The sequence below is a fragment of the Lolium perenne genome, chromosome 3, assembly GCF_019359855.2.
Source record: "Lolium perenne isolate Kyuss_39 chromosome 3, Kyuss_2.0, whole genome shotgun sequence".
NCBI classification, from domain to species: Eukaryota; Viridiplantae; Streptophyta; class Magnoliopsida; order Poales; family Poaceae; genus Lolium; species Lolium perenne.
Window position 1 is genome coordinate 81286542 of NC_067246.2, and position 16009 is coordinate 81302550.

Here is a 16009-nt window from a genome sequence, read left to right on the forward strand (position 1 = left end):
CTTCCTCTTTGTTTGATTTGGTTGGTGATCTTCATATGATCACGTTAGGGTTTTAGAGCATGCCAAATACAAGTAATAACAATCATCATGGCATATCAATCAAATGCACAGGTCCTATGCATGGTACTATATGCAAATAGAAAAGTTTTTGTTGGTTTGAAATTTTGCTTTCTGGAATTCTCTAACTTTCTTTTTATTGAAATTTGGGGTGTTACAAACCCTTCCCCCTTACAAAAGATCTCGTCTCGAGATCGAAAAGAAAGTTAGGTACTAAAGAGATCTGGGTACTCCTTCTTCATGAAGTCTTCGCGTTCCCATGTGGCTTCCTCCTCTGTATGAGTGCTCCATTGGATCTTCAGAAACTTGATGCTTCGGGTGCGGGTGGTTCGGTAAGCTTCTTCCAGAATGCGAATCGGCACTTCGCGGTAAGTCAGATCCTTGTTGATATCCACCGATCGGTGATCGATGTTCTTGAATACTTCGGTCTTCTCCGGGACTTCGAGGCACTTCCGGAGAAGTGAGATGTGAAACACGTCGTGCACAGCCGACATTTCTTCTGGTAGCTCCAGTTGATAAGATACTTCACCTCGGCGGCTGAGGACTTTGAAAGGTCCGACATAGCGGGGTGCAAGCTTTCCTTTCAGCTGAAACCTTTGCATTCCTTTCAAGGGGGATACTTTGAGATAGACGAAGTCTCCGATCTCAAAGGTCATCTCCCGACGTCTCTTGTCGGCGTAGCTCTTCTGTCTGGATTGTGCCGTCTTGAGGTACTCGCGGATCTTGTGTACTTTCTCTTCGGCTTCACGAAGAACATCTGGGCCGAAAACTTGGCTCTCTCCGACTTGCGACCAGTTCAGAGGGGTACGGCACTTCCTTCCGTACAAGGCTTCAAAGGGGGCCATCTGTAGGCTGGCTTGATAGCTATTGTTGTAAGAGAATTCTGCGTAAGGTAGGCAGTCATCCCACTTGGATCCGTATTCCAGTACGCATGCTCTAAGCATGTCTTCCAGTATCTGGTTTACTCTCTCAGTCTGTCCGTCGGTCTGAGGGTGATAGACGGTGCTGAAATTTAGGCGAGTGCCTAGTCCTTCATGCACTTTCTGCCAGAACCTTGAGGTGAACTGTGATCCTCTATCTGACACTATCGATTTGGGGGTTCCGTGCAGGGCGACTATTCTGGAGATGTAAAGTTCAGCTAACTTTGGGCCTTGATAGGTGGTTTTGACGGCGATGAAATGGGCGACTTTGGTCAATCTATCGACCACTACCCATATGGAATCATTGCCTTTGCTGGATTTGGGCAGTCCGGTGATAAAGTCCATTCCTACGGAGTCCCATTTCCATTCTGGAATCTGAAGGGGTTGCAACAGTCCAGCGGGTCGTTGATGTTCTGCCTTGACTCTCTGACAGATGTCACACTTGGCGATATAGCTACCGATTTCTCTCTTCATTCCGTGCCACCAAAATTGTTCTTTCAGGTCCTGGTACATCTTGGTACCTCCGGGGTGGATTGAATAAAGGGTGTCATGGGCTTCTTGCAGGATGACTTGTTTCAAGTCAGAGTCCGATGGTACGCAGAGACGTTCTTTGTACCAAAGAACTCCGGCTTCGTCTACGGTGAATCCGAGGGCTTTTCCTGCGGCTATCTGTTTCTTGATTCCGTCAATGCTAGCGTTGTCCTTCTGGGCTTCCTTGATTTGACCAACCAAGGTGGGTTGCAGTTCTATGCTGGCTAGGAATCCTTCGCTCACAAGTTCAAGTCTGAACTGTTCAAACTCTTGGTGCAAACTGGGCTGTTCAGTTGCGAGCATGGAGTTTAACTGACACGGCAGTCTACTCAAAGCATCCGCTACCACATTGGCCTTGCCGGGGTGGTAGTGAATCTCCATGTCGTAATCCTTGATCAATTCGATCCATCGACGTTGTCTCATGTTCAACTCTTTCTGGGTGAATATGTATTTGAGGCTTTTGTGGTCGGAGTAGATCTCGCATCGATTACCCATGAGGTAATGACGCCAAACTTTCAAGGCTAAGACCACGGCTGCAAGCTCGAGGTCATGGGTTGGGTAGTTCTGTTCATGTTGCTTGAGTTGTATTGAAAGGTAGGATACAACCTTGCCTTCTTGCATAAGCACGCATCCAAGTCCAGTCTTGGAGGCGTCACAATATACGTCAAAGGGCTTTGCGATATCTGGCATGATCAGGATTGGGGCTGTTGTCAGTCTACTCTTGAGCTGTTGAAAGCTCTCTTCGCATTTGTCGGTCCACTCAAACTTTCTGTCCTTTTTCAGCAGTTGGGTCATTGGTCGGGCGATGCTCGAAAAACCTTCTACAAATCTGCAGTAGTATCCGGCTAATCCAAGAAAAGCGCGGACCTCGGTTTGTGTGGTTGGGGCTTGCCATTCCATAACAATTTTGATTTTGGCGGGATCTACGGCAATTCCTCCTGCAGACAAGATGTGTCCCAGGAATCCAACTTCTTCCAGCCAAAACTCACACTTGCTAAACTTGGCGTACAACTTGTGCTATCTAAGGGTTTCTAGAACAATCTCCAAATGCTGTTCATGTTCCTCTTCGGACTTGGAGTAGACGAGAATGTCGTCGATGAAAACAACGACAAACTTGTCCAAAAAGTCCATGAAGATCTTATTCATGAGATTCATGAAATAAGCGGGGCATTGGTCAGTCCAAATGACATGACGTTGTACTCATACAACCCATATCTGGTGGTAAAGGCATGATGACCCACAAGTATAGGGGGTGTATCGTAGTATCTTCGATAAGTAAGAATGTCGATCCCAACGAGGAGCAGAAGGTGTTGACAAGCAGTTTCGATGAAGGATTCACTGTAAATGCTCACAGACAAGTATTCAGGGGGTTTTGATATAACAAGCGAATAAAGTACGAGTAAGTAAATTGCGAGAGTAACAATTGCAGCGAGTGGCCCAATCCTTTTTAGCACAAAGGACAAGCCGGTTTGTTTACTTATAATGACCAAACGTTCTCGAGGACACACGGGATTTTAGTCTAGTGCTTTCGCTACATACGGCTAAATAATCTTCATTGTTATGATAAGTGTTGTGTGGGTGAACCTATGCTAATGTACCGCCCTTCCTAGGACTAATGCATACTTGTGATTATACCCCTTGCAAGCATCCGCAACTACAAGAAAGTAATTAAGAATAAATCTAACCACAGCCTTAAACTCTGAGATCCTGCGATCCCTCCTGCATCGATATACCAACGGGGGTTTAGGTTTCTGTCACTCCGGCAACCCCGCAATTAGCAAACGAATACAAGATGCATTCCCCTAGGCCCATAAATGGTGAAGTGTCATGTAGTCGACGTTCACATGACACCACTAGAAGAATAACACCACAACTTAAATATCACACCATTGAATATTACTCAACCATAGTTCACTACTAACATTTAGACTTCACCCATGTCCTCAAGAACTAAACGAACTACTCACGAGACATCATATGGAACATGATCAGAGGTGATATGATGATGAATAACAATCTGAACATAAACTTGGTTCAATGGTTTCACTCAATAGCATCAACAACAAGTAGAGATCGATACCGGGAGAGTTTCCCCAATTGAACAATCAAGATCAAACCCAAATTGCTACGGCGGTGACGGTGTCCAGCGGTGGTGACGGCGGTGATGATGGTGGAGATGATGATGATGGTGATGGCGATGATGTCCAGCTCGATGACGGTGACGATGGCGTCGATTTCCCCCTCCCGAGGGAATTTCCCGGCGGATTCCTGCCCGCGGAGAGCTCTTTCTCTCAGGTGTTCTCCGCCCGCGAGAGGCGGCTGTAACTCTTCGCGAGGTACCCTCTGTGGCTTAGGTTTTCGGGACGAAGGATTTCGCGAAGAAAAGGAGGCGAAAGGGGTCGTGGGCCCCCCAAACCACATGGCGGCGCGGCCAGGGCATGGGCCGCGCCGCCCTAGGGTGTGGGCCCACCCTGGGTCCTCCTGGCCCCTCCTTCTGGCTTCCTTCGTCATCTTGAAAAATAGGATTTTTGGTATAATTTCCTTCCACAGTTGATCTTCCGAAATATTGCGTTCTGACGGTGCTTTTTCCAGCAGAATCCTGGCTCCGGTGCTTGATCCTCCAATAATGATGAAACATGCAAAATAGAAGAAATAACATAAGTATTGTGTCCCAATATGAAATATATCAATGAATAACAGCAAATTATGATATAAAATAGTGATGCAAATTGGACGTATCAACTCCCCCCAAGCTTAGACTTCGCTTGTCCCCAAGCGAAACTGAACTCGATAGACAGGACCACATGTTTATGGAGTGAAGAGTCGATAAATAAAATACGGACAAGAAGCATCATATTCATTCACACAGGACATTATAGTAAACAACCTCTTATAACTCATCTTGAAACAAGTATAAGGTAATCACAAGTAAAGGTGCATAAGAAATCATAATTGGTGATGGCAAACTTCGTTCTTGGTCAGAGAACAATTAACAGATTATATTTATCTCATTGAACAGCGCTCTCATGTTAAAGTTTATAAGGCACAACTTGCATACTCAATCATAATGGTCTTTTCATGATCATTGATAACTTGCAAAGCTATATTCATTCGGATAAAACTTGTACTAAACAAAGAAGAATAGAAGACATGATGAAGCAAATCACAATATAATGGTTTGATCACAACTACTCAAATGCTTGCTTGAGATGGAGGGAAATAGGTTTACTGACTCAACATAAAGTAAAAGACAGGCCCTTCGCAGAGGGAAGCAGGGATTAAATCATGTGCTAGAGCTTTTTCAGTTTTGCAATCATATAAAGAGAATAAAAGTAACATTTTGAGAGGTGTTTGTTGTTGTCAACGATCGGTAGCGGGTACTCTAACCCCTTGCCAAACAACCTCCAAAGAGCGGCTCCCATATTATTTTCATTTTGTGTGGCACTCCTTCCAACCTTTCTTTCACAAACCATGGCTAACCGAATCCTCGGGTGCCTGCCAACAATCTCATACCATGAAGGAGTGCCTTTTTATTTTAGCTTTATGATGATGATGACACTCCCCCCAACCTTTGCTTACACAAGCCATGGCTAACCGAAACCTTCGGGTGCCGTCCATCAATCACATACCATGGAGGAGTGTCTATTTAGTTTAATTAATTTGGGACTGGGAATCCCATTGCCAGCTCTTTTTGCAAAATTATTGGATAAGCGGATGAAGCCACTAGTCCATTGGTGGAAGTTGCCCAACAAGATTGAAAGATAAAACACCACATACTTCCTCATGAGCTATGAAACATTGACACAAATAAGAGATACTAAGTTTTGAATTGTTTAAAGGTAGCACATGAAGTATTTACTTGGAATGGCAGAAAATACCATGTAGTAGGTAGGTATGGTGGACACAAATGACATAGGTTTGGGTTAAGGTTTGGATGCACGAGAAGTATTCCCTCTCAGTACAGGTCTTTGGCTAGCAAGGTTAATTAGCAAGCATAAGAGTTGAGGGAAACAAACAAATATACATATGATAGAAACAATCATGCATCTTCCTTGTAAGCACAAACAATCTTAACTTCAGAATAGTAAGCTATGAGCTAACAAGAAAGACAATGAAACATCTACATGTATTTCTCTTTTCTACTTAAACCTCAAAGTGTTGTTGCTATTGACCAATGCTAAGTTTGCCAAAACCAAATAGATTTATTTAATGCTCCCAAAGTGATACCAATACTAACAACAAGGTAAATCATATAGTAGAGATTGCAAACTAAAATAAGATGTGCAATATGTAAATGATAAGACTTCTCATTAATATTCCATAACGATAACTCACACCAAGGGATACATAGACAACCAACTAAAGAGAGATACTTCCAACTGCAACCCATCTTATATGATAACTTCCCTACTCATGATATGACACTACTTGATAAATAAAAGTGAAAGGTAGTGATAATGTGATACCGCGGCACTCCCCCAAGCTTGGAACAAACCAAGGGGATGCCAATACCGATGATGAATTACTCCTTTGGTGATGGTGGTGATGAATTCCTGACAAGCTTCTCAATAAGCTCCTGAAGCTCATCAATCCTGTATATGAGATTGCGAATCATCTCTGAATTGTGCTCGACGCGGTTAAAGAGTCTGTCTGACGGCGAGTCCCGGCTCTTGGAGTTATTTCCCCACTCTTCAGCCTCAGGCTCCTTCTCTCCTGCAGTGTTAGAGCGATCTATATCCCACTGGCTAGGCAATGCTGACTTGGGAGTCCCTTCAATTTGATTATTGAAAATTAGATTGTGGAAGGGGTGATGAGTGCCTGATGGAGATGTTTTCGGAGCTAGGTAATGACGTGGAACCCCTCCTCCAGTGCGAATTCTTGCGCTCTTGTTTGCACTAAAAGGGTTGTCCACCACCTTGATGCTTGCGATAGTAGCGCGCAGGTGTGCGCGCGAATCTTCCTCCACCTCTTCTTCATCCTCTTCCTTGACGTCCTTGTCTTTCTCTTTCCACCCAAGATCTCGATCATCTTCATCCGGAAACTCCTTGCCCTTGTTCTTGGAGACCATGGTGCTTCTAAACTGAAAACAGATCCTGGCAGAAACAGCTCGAAACAAAACACGTCGAGAAAACGATATACGGACCTCCAGGGGTCCGGGGGATTATATAGCAAAATTTTTCACGACAAACGGAAAGTACCAGATCGAACCAGAGTCGGAAAGGGGCGACGGGGCGGCCAAACCATAGGGCGGCGCGGGCCCTGGTCAGGCCGCGCCGGCCTATGGTGCCACGCCCTCGTGCGTCCTTTCCACTCCGTTTCGAACTCGTAATTTTTCATATTTTCCAAAAACAGCGAATATATTGTTCGGAAAGTAAATTGCGTACTTTTCATTACCGATCGTTACCTATTCAAAGTCGAGTTACGCGGACTGTCAATTTGCCCTTTGATGAAAGCTTAGGTGTTTCCACTTGAATAATATCAACATCAACATTATAGGAATCACCCGAGATATAATGCTTGAGTCTTTGTCCATTCACCACTTGCGTAGCATTGCCTTGGAGAGAGCTAATTTTGATTGCTCTGAACGATACACCTCCTCGACAACATACGGTCCTTCCCATTTCGAGAGTAATTTCCACCGCAAAGAATCTGAGGCGAGACCGATACAATAGGACTTTATCCCCAATATTAAATTCTCTTTTGATAATCCTCCTATCATGCCATTTTTTAACTTTCTCTTTAAAGAGTTTAGCATTTTCATAAGCTTCACTTCTCCATTCATCTAGAGAACTCAATTGCAACAACCTCTTATCACCGGCAAGTTTAGGATCTTTATTTAATTCTCTAACAGCCCAATAAGCCTTGTGCTCTAGTTCTAAAGGTAAATGACAAGCTTTCCCATAAACCATTTTATAAGGTGACATTCCCATGGGATTTTTATAAGCGGTTCTATAAGCCCATAGTGCATCCTTCAATTTACTAGCCCAATTCTTTCTAGTTTTATTAACGGTCTTTCCCAAAATAGATTTAATCTCTCTATTTGATAATTCTACTTGACCACTAGTTTGAGGATGATAAGCGGAAGCAATTCTATGATTAATACCATACTTAGCAAGGGTTTTTCTAAAACCTCCATGAATAAAATGAGAACCTCCATCAGTCATAATATATCTAGGTACTCCAAATCTAGGAAAAATAATATCTAAAAGCATTCTTAAAGAGGTCTCACCATCCGCACTTTGTGTAGGTAGTGCTTCCAGCCATGTAGTAACATAATCAACAGCAACAAGTATGTGAGTGTTACCTTACGAAGACGGAAAAGGTCCCATGAAGTCAAATCCCCAACAATCAAACGGTTCAATAACAAGAGTATAATTCATAGGCATTTCATTGCGTGCGGAGATATTACCAACCCTTTGGCATTCATCACAAGATAAAATAAACTTTCGCATCCTTGAAGAGAGTTGGCCAATAAAAACCTGATTGTAGAACCTTTTGCGCGGTTCTTTCTCCGGCGTGATGTCCTCCATAAGCACTACCATGACATTTACTCAATATCTCCTGTTGTTCATATTCGGGAACACATCTTCGCATAATACCATCCACTCCTTCTTTATATAAGTGTGGGTCATCCCAGAAATAATGCCTCAAATCATAAAAGAATTTCCTCCTTTCTTTGAGCTGAAAAGGTTGGAGGCAAGTACTTGGAAACAATAAAGTTAGCATAATCAGCATACCAAGGACTGTCTCGCGAGCTCACCTTTATTACAGCCAATTGTTCATTTGGAAAACTATCATTAACAGGAACAGGATCATAAGCAATATTTTCCAATCTAGACAAATTATCAGCAACAGGATTATCAGCACCTTTCCTATCTACAATATGTAAATCAAATTCTTGCAAAAGAAGTACCCATCTAATAAGCCTCGGCTTAGCATCTTTCTTTGTCATTAGGTATCTAATTGCAGCATGATCAGTATGAATAGTAACTTTTGAATCAACAATATAAGATCTAAATTTATCACAAGCAAAGACTACAGCTAATAATTCTTTTTCAGTCGTAGCATAATTTCTTTGAGCAGCATCAAGAGTTTTACTAGCATAATGAATAACATTCAGTTTTTTATCTACTCGCTGTCCAAGAACAGCGCCTACAGCAAAATCACTAGCATCACACATAATCTCAAAGGGTAAGTTCCAATCAGGAGGTTCAACTATAGGAGCAGTTGTTAAGGCTTTCTTAAGAGTTTCAAAAGCTTCCTTACAATCATCATCAAAAACAAATGGTACATCTTTTTGAAGAAGATTAGTAAGAGGCTTTGAAATCTTGGAGAAATCTTTAATAAATCTCCTATAAAACCCAGCATGACCAAGAACACTACGAATACCTTTAACGTCCCTTAGATAGGGCATCTTCTCAATTGCTTCAACTTTAGCTCTATCAACTTCAATACCTCTCTCAGAAATTTTATGTCCCAATACAATTCCTTCATTAACCATAAAGTGGCATTTCTCCCAATTAAGAACAAGGTTAGTTTCTTCACATCTCTGCAAAACTTTATCAAGGTTTCGCAAGCAACTATCAAAAGAATTCCCATAGACGGAAAAATCATCCATGAATACCTCTACAATACTTTCACAAAAACCATGAAAAATAGCAGACATGCATCTTTGAAAAGTAGCAGGAGCGTTACATAAACCAAAAGGCATACGTCTATAAGCATAAGTTCCATAGGGACAAGTAAAAGTGGTCTTCTCTTGATCTTTAGCTTTAACAGCAATTTGTGAAAACCCAGAATAACCATCAAGAAAACAAAAATGAGTATTTTTAGACAACCTTTCTAGCATTTGATCAATAAATGGTAAAGGGTAATGATCTTTCTTAGTAACTTTATTAACTTTTCGAAAATCAATGCACATTCTATACCCTACAACTACTCTTTGAGGGATGAGCTCATCATTATCATTAGGCACAACAGTCATTCCTCCTTTCTTGGGAACGCAATGCACAGGACTAACCCATCTACTATCAGCAATAGGATATATAATACCAGCTTCAAGAAGTCGTAATACCTCATTCCTTACCACTTCCTTCATCTTCGGAATTAGACGACGCTGATGTTCAACAACAGGCTTTGCATCATCTTCCATATTAATAGCATGTTGGCAAATAGAAGGAGAAATCCCTTTCAAATCATCAAGAGTATAGCCAATAGCTCCTCGGTGTTTCTTCAATATTTCCAATAACCTTTCCTCGTCAATCTCTGAAAGCTTAGAACTAATAATAACAGGATATATTTTCTTATCATCAATATGAGCATATTTAAGATTATCAGGCAAAGGCTTTAAATCAAAAACAGGATCTTCCTTTGGTGGAGGTGTTGTACCCAAATCTTCCACCGGTAAATCATGCTTCAGAATAGGTTGGCGGAAAAAAATTTCCTCAAGCTCATCTCTTTCTTTCCTAAAAACTTCACTCTCGCTATCCTCCAAATGTTGCTGCAAAGGATTATTAGGAACAAGAACAATAGATGCACATTGCTCCATTTTAAAATCATTACTAGGCAAGTCAGCTTTATAAGGAGTTTTAGTAAATTTAGAGAAGTTAAACTCATAAGATTCACCAGCAAATTTAGTCAAAATTTTCTCTTTCTTGCAATCTATAATAGCTCCACAAGTATTTAGAAAAGGTCTACCAAAAATAATAGGACAATAATCACTAGCAGAACCAAGTACCAAAAAGTCAGCAGGATATTTAATCTTACCGCATAAAACTTCCACATCTCGAACAATACCAATTGGAGAAATAGTTTCTCTATTAGCCAGCTGAATAACCACATCAATATCTTCAAGTTCGCAAGAATCAATTTCGTGCATAATCTCCGTGTAAAGCTCATAAGGAATAGCACTAACACTTGCACCAATATCACATAATCCATAATAGCAATGATCACCAATTCTAACAGATAGCATAGGAACACTAGCTTGTTTGGGTTTATTAGGATGTGAAACAATATTAGAAGCATCTTCACAGAAAATAATATGACCATCCTCCACATTTTCAGTCACAAGATCTTTAATTATTGCAACAGCAGGTTCAACTTTTATTTGTTCTTCAGGTTCTACAGGTTTCTTTTCACTTTTATGAACTGCACTATTTATAACAGAGTACTCCTTCATTTTAGCAGGGAAAGGAGTTTTTTCAATATAAGCTTCAGGAATAATATGATCAGCAGTTTCAACTACAACACATTTATTAATAGATGAATCAATTTTATCTTTATAAGGTTCATGATACTTATCAAAATTCTTCTTTGGCAATTCATAATGAGAGGCAAAAGCTTTATAAAGATTTGCATCAACTTGAGAATCAAGACCATATGTAGCACTCATATTACGAAATTTATCAGTATCCATAAAAGCTTCAATGCATTTATAATCATAAATTATACCTGATTCTCTATCCTTGTCGTTCTCCCATCCTTCGCATTTTTCTTGGATCCGATCAAGAAGGTCCCTTTTAAACTCTTCTTTGTTGCGTGTAAATGATCCAAAACAAGAAGTATCCAGCAAGGTCTTGTCTTGAAAAGAAAGTCTTGCATAGAAATTATCAATAATAACATTACCAGGAAGCTCATGAATGGGGCATTTTAGCATTAAAGACTTCAATCTCCCCCAAGCTTGGGAAATACTCTCTCCATCATGAGGCCAAAAATTATATATGCGATTCCGATCCTTATGAATTTCACTTGGAGGATAGAACTTAGAATAAAACCGGGGCACAATATCATTCCATTCAAGAGAATCCCCATTATCCAGTAATTTATACCAATGCGCCGCCTTACCAGACAGCGATAAAGAGAATAGTTTCTTCCTCACTTCATCCATAGCAATACTTGCACATTTGAATAACCCGCATAATTCATGCAAAAACAGTAAATGATCACCAGGATGGACAGTTCCATCCCCTTCATAGCGGTTATCCATAACACGTTCAATAATTTTCATAGGTATTTTATATGGTATTACTTCCTCACCTGGCGCCTCATCCACTACCGTTGCAGTAGTAGTAGATTTCCCAAATAAAAATTGAAGAGAAGATCTCTCCATAATGACTTATAGCAGCGGCGAGAAATAAAATCAGCACAACAAGAAAGGTTTTCCTTACCAATTCCACTTACCAATAGCGCTTCACTCCCCGACAACGGCGCCGGAAAAAAATAGTCTTGATGACCCACAAGTATAGGGGGTGTATCGTAGTATCTTCGATAAGTAAGAATGTCGATCCCAACGAGGAGCAGAAGGTGTTGACAAGCAGTTTCGATGAAGGATTCACTGTAAATGCTCACAGACAAGTATTCAGGGGGTTTTGATATAACAAGCGAATAAAGTACGAGTAAGTAAATTGCGAGAGTAACAATTGCAGCGAGTGGCCCAATCCTTTTTAACACAAAGGACAAGCCGGTTTGTTTACTTATAATGACCAAACGTTCTCGAGGACACACGGGATTTTAGTCTAGTGCTTTCGCTACATACGGCTAAATAATCTTCATTGTTATGATAAGTGTTGTGTGGGTGAACCTATGCTAATGTACCGCCCTTCCTAGGACTAATACATACTTGTGATTATACCCCTTGCAAGCATCCGCAACTACAAGAAAGTAATTAAGAATAAATCTAACCACAGCTTAAACTCTGAGATCCTGCGATCCCTCCTGCATCGATATACCAACGGGGTTTAGGTTTGTCACTCCGGCAACCCCGCAATTAGCAAACGAATACAAGATGCATTCCCCTAGGCCCATAAATGGTGAAGTGTCATGTAGTCGACGTTCACATGACACCACTAGAAGAATAACACCACAACTTAAATATCACACCATTGAATATTACTCAACCATAGTTCACTACTAACATTTAGACTTCACCCATGTCCTCAAGAACTAAACGAACTACTCACGAGACATCATATGGAACATGATCAGAGGTGATATGATGATGAATAACAATCTGAACATAAACTTGGTTCAATGGTTTCACTCAATAGCATCAACAACAAGTAGAGATCGATACCGGGAGAGTTTCCCCTATCAAACAATCAAGATCAAACCCAAATTGCTACGGCGGTGACGGTGTCCAGCGGTGGTGACGGCGGTGATGATGGTGGAGATGATGATGATGGTGATGGCGATGATGTCCAGCTCGATGACGGTGACGATGGCGTCGATTTCCCCCTCCGGAGGGGAATTTCTGGCGGATTCCTGCCCGCCGGAGAGCTCTTTTCTCTCTGGTGTTCTCCGCCCCGCAGAGGCGGCTGTAACTCTTCGCGAGGTACCCTCTGTGGCTTAGGTTTTTGGGACGAAGGATTTCGCGAAGAAAAGGAGGCGAAAGGGGTCGTGGGCCCCCCAAACCACATGGCGGCGCGGCCAGGGCATGGGCCGCGCCGCCCTAGGGTGTGGGCCCACCCTGGGTCCTCCTGGCCCCTCCTTCTGGCTTCCTTCGTCATCTTGAAAAATAGGATTTTTGGTATAATTTCCTCCCACAGTTGATCTTCCGAAATATTGCGTTCTGACGGTGCTTTTTCCAGCAGAATCCTGGCTCCGGTGCTTGATCCTCCAATAATGATGAAACATGCAAAATAGATGAAATAACATAAGTATTGTGTCCCAATATGAAATATATCAATGAATAACAGCAAATTATGATATAAAATAGTGATGTAAATTGGACGTATCAAGGCAGTTTTTGGAATGTCGGTGGCTCGGATCTTCAGTTGGTGGTATCCAGTTCTAAGATCTATCTTGGAGAAAACTCTGGATCCGGTGAGTTGATCGAACAAGTCTTCTATCTTGGGTAGGGGGTATTTGTTTTTGATGGTAACATCGTTAAGCTTACGATAGTCCGTGCATAAACGATTTGCACCATCCTTCTTGTCCACAAACAAGACGGGTGATCTCCAGGGGGATGCACTCGGTCTAATCAGACCTTTGGCCAACATATCATCTATTTGCTTCTTCAGCTCCACAAGCTCGGTTGCGTTCATCTTTGTAAGCTCTCACGGGCTATGGGTCCAGTTCCGGGGATTAACTCGATGATAAACTCGATATCCCGATCCGGGGGCATACCGGGTAGATCATCCGGAAACACATCAGGGTAGCGACATACGACCCTGATTTGATCCAGAGTTGGCTTGGATACACTTTGGTTGCAGGTAAATTTTCTAGGTAGTTTTTCAGAGACGTGCTCTACTACGATACCGGTGCTGCTAGTCATGGTTATGGCTTTCTTGGCACAGTCTATCAATCCATTGTGTTTGGACATCCAATCCATTCCTGGGACAACTTCCAAACCTTTGGTTCCAAGTATGATGAGATTGGCATAGAAGTCTACATCATGGATTTTGATTGGCACATTTTTGCAAAATTTTCTGGCTTTGGTGGTTGATCCGGGGATTTGAACTATCATAACATGCTTCAAACTGAGGGGTTGAATTTTACTTGTTGATGCAAAGTCTTCCGTGACAAAAGAATGAGATGCTCCGGAATCAAACAACACTCTGGTAGGGATGTGGTTGACAGAAAACATACCCAGTACAACATCTGGTGCTTCCTGGGCTTCTTCGGCGTTCATGTGGTAGAGGCGGCCGTTGCGGTTATTGGGGTTGTTGGGGGCGAACTTCTTGCCAGTGGAGACACGGCGTTCTTCGCTGACGAGTGCAGCGGTGTTGCCGGCGAGCTTGGCAAGACGCTTGGGACACTCGTTGGAGTAGTGCCCCACTACACCACACTCATAACAAGTGATAGTGGTCTTGTCCTGCTTGTTCGCAACGGGCACGGCATTGCTTCCGGTTCTGGGAGCGGTGTTGGTGTTGCTGTTGTTGTTGTTAGGGGCTCGGGGTGGAGCGCAGTTGTAGTTGTTGTTGTAGCCTCCTGGCTTGGAGTTTCCTCCACTCCGGTTCTGATAACCGGGGCGAGAGTTCTGCATCTGGGGTTTGTTGTTTCTCGGAGTGAAACCTCCTCTTGAGCTAGGGAGAAACTTCTGGGGGTGGCTTGATCCACTCTGATTTGCCATGCGGCGCTTGCGGTTCTCATTGGCTTGGTTTAACTTGCCCTCCATCTGGATGGAGGAGTCAACAAGGGCTTCGAGGTCGGCGAAGGGGATGTTGACGAGGACAGTCTGCATCTCATCGTGCAGTCCGTTCAGGAATCTCTCCTTCCTCTTCTCAACGGTGTCGGTCTCATCAGGGGCATACCTCGACAGTGTGAGAAACTTGTCGCGGTATTCAACCACCGTCATGCGACCTTGTTTCAGCTCACGGAACTCATCCCTCATCTTCTTGATAAGACCCGGGGGTACATGGTACTTGCTGAACTTGAGTTTGAAATCCTCCCAAGTCATGAATTGACCTCCGTTCATGGCATGGGTGCTTGTCCACCAAGCGCGTGCTGGTCCAGCTAGATAGTGAGTGGCGAATAGAACTTTCTCGTTGGCTTCCACTCCGGCTACCTCCAGATTGTTCTCCATAGTCTGGAGCCAATCGTCGGCGTCGAGTGGCTCCTCGGTCTTGCTAAACACCAGAGGGTTGGTGTTTTGGAAGTTCTTAAGCTTGGATCCGGGGTGGTCATGATTTCCATGGCCTTGGTTGGCGATGTTCTGCAAGGCGATGAGGTTGGCTTGGCGTTCGGCTCTTTCGGTTTCCCGGTCTGCAAGCATGGTTTGCAGCAGTTGCAACATCGCGTCGTTGGTGCGATTTGGAGGGGCCATCTGAAGATATAGAAGATCATGAGATAAGAGGGAACATTCTATGGTTCATTTTGGGTTAAGTTTGAAAACAATTTGAAAACTTGTAGTCTTTTCATGACAATCATAACATTCATTCATTCATGCAACACATGGTACAAACTAACACACATACTCCAATGGTTTTAAGAACCATTCTCATGCTACGATACAAAGGACGGGATACAACTCACACCTACATAAGTGAACTAGTGCAACTACTCCTCATCCTCGACATCGATCGGGACGTAGTCGTCAGGTCCTGCCTCCAGGAACTCGTAGTCCTCCTCCTCGGTGTTCTCGTCCTCCTCAAAGTCGTTGTCGTCGCTCAGGAAGGCGTCTCCTCCCTGAATGTCGATGCCTCCATCGTCATCCTCCAGCTGACGAATCTGATCCTCCTGGGCCTTGACAGTGGCCTCAAGTGACGCGATCCGGGCGCGAAGGCGACGAATCGTAGCGTCCTTCTTGGCACGCTGCTGGCGAAGGCTCTTGCGGTCGTTGTTGAGTAGCTTGATCGCCTCACCCTGCTCGGTGATGTGAGCATGGGTCTGGTTCGCGTAAGCGCGAGTGGCGTCGAGGTCCCTCTGAGTCTGGTAGAGCATGAAGTCCACGTGCTCAGCATGGTGCCTCAACTCCGGGTGCGGCTGCAACTCCATGGGCACTCCCGCAGCATCACACCTCACAAGGTGGGCGTAGCGAGAGGCGAGGATGCGCACCACGT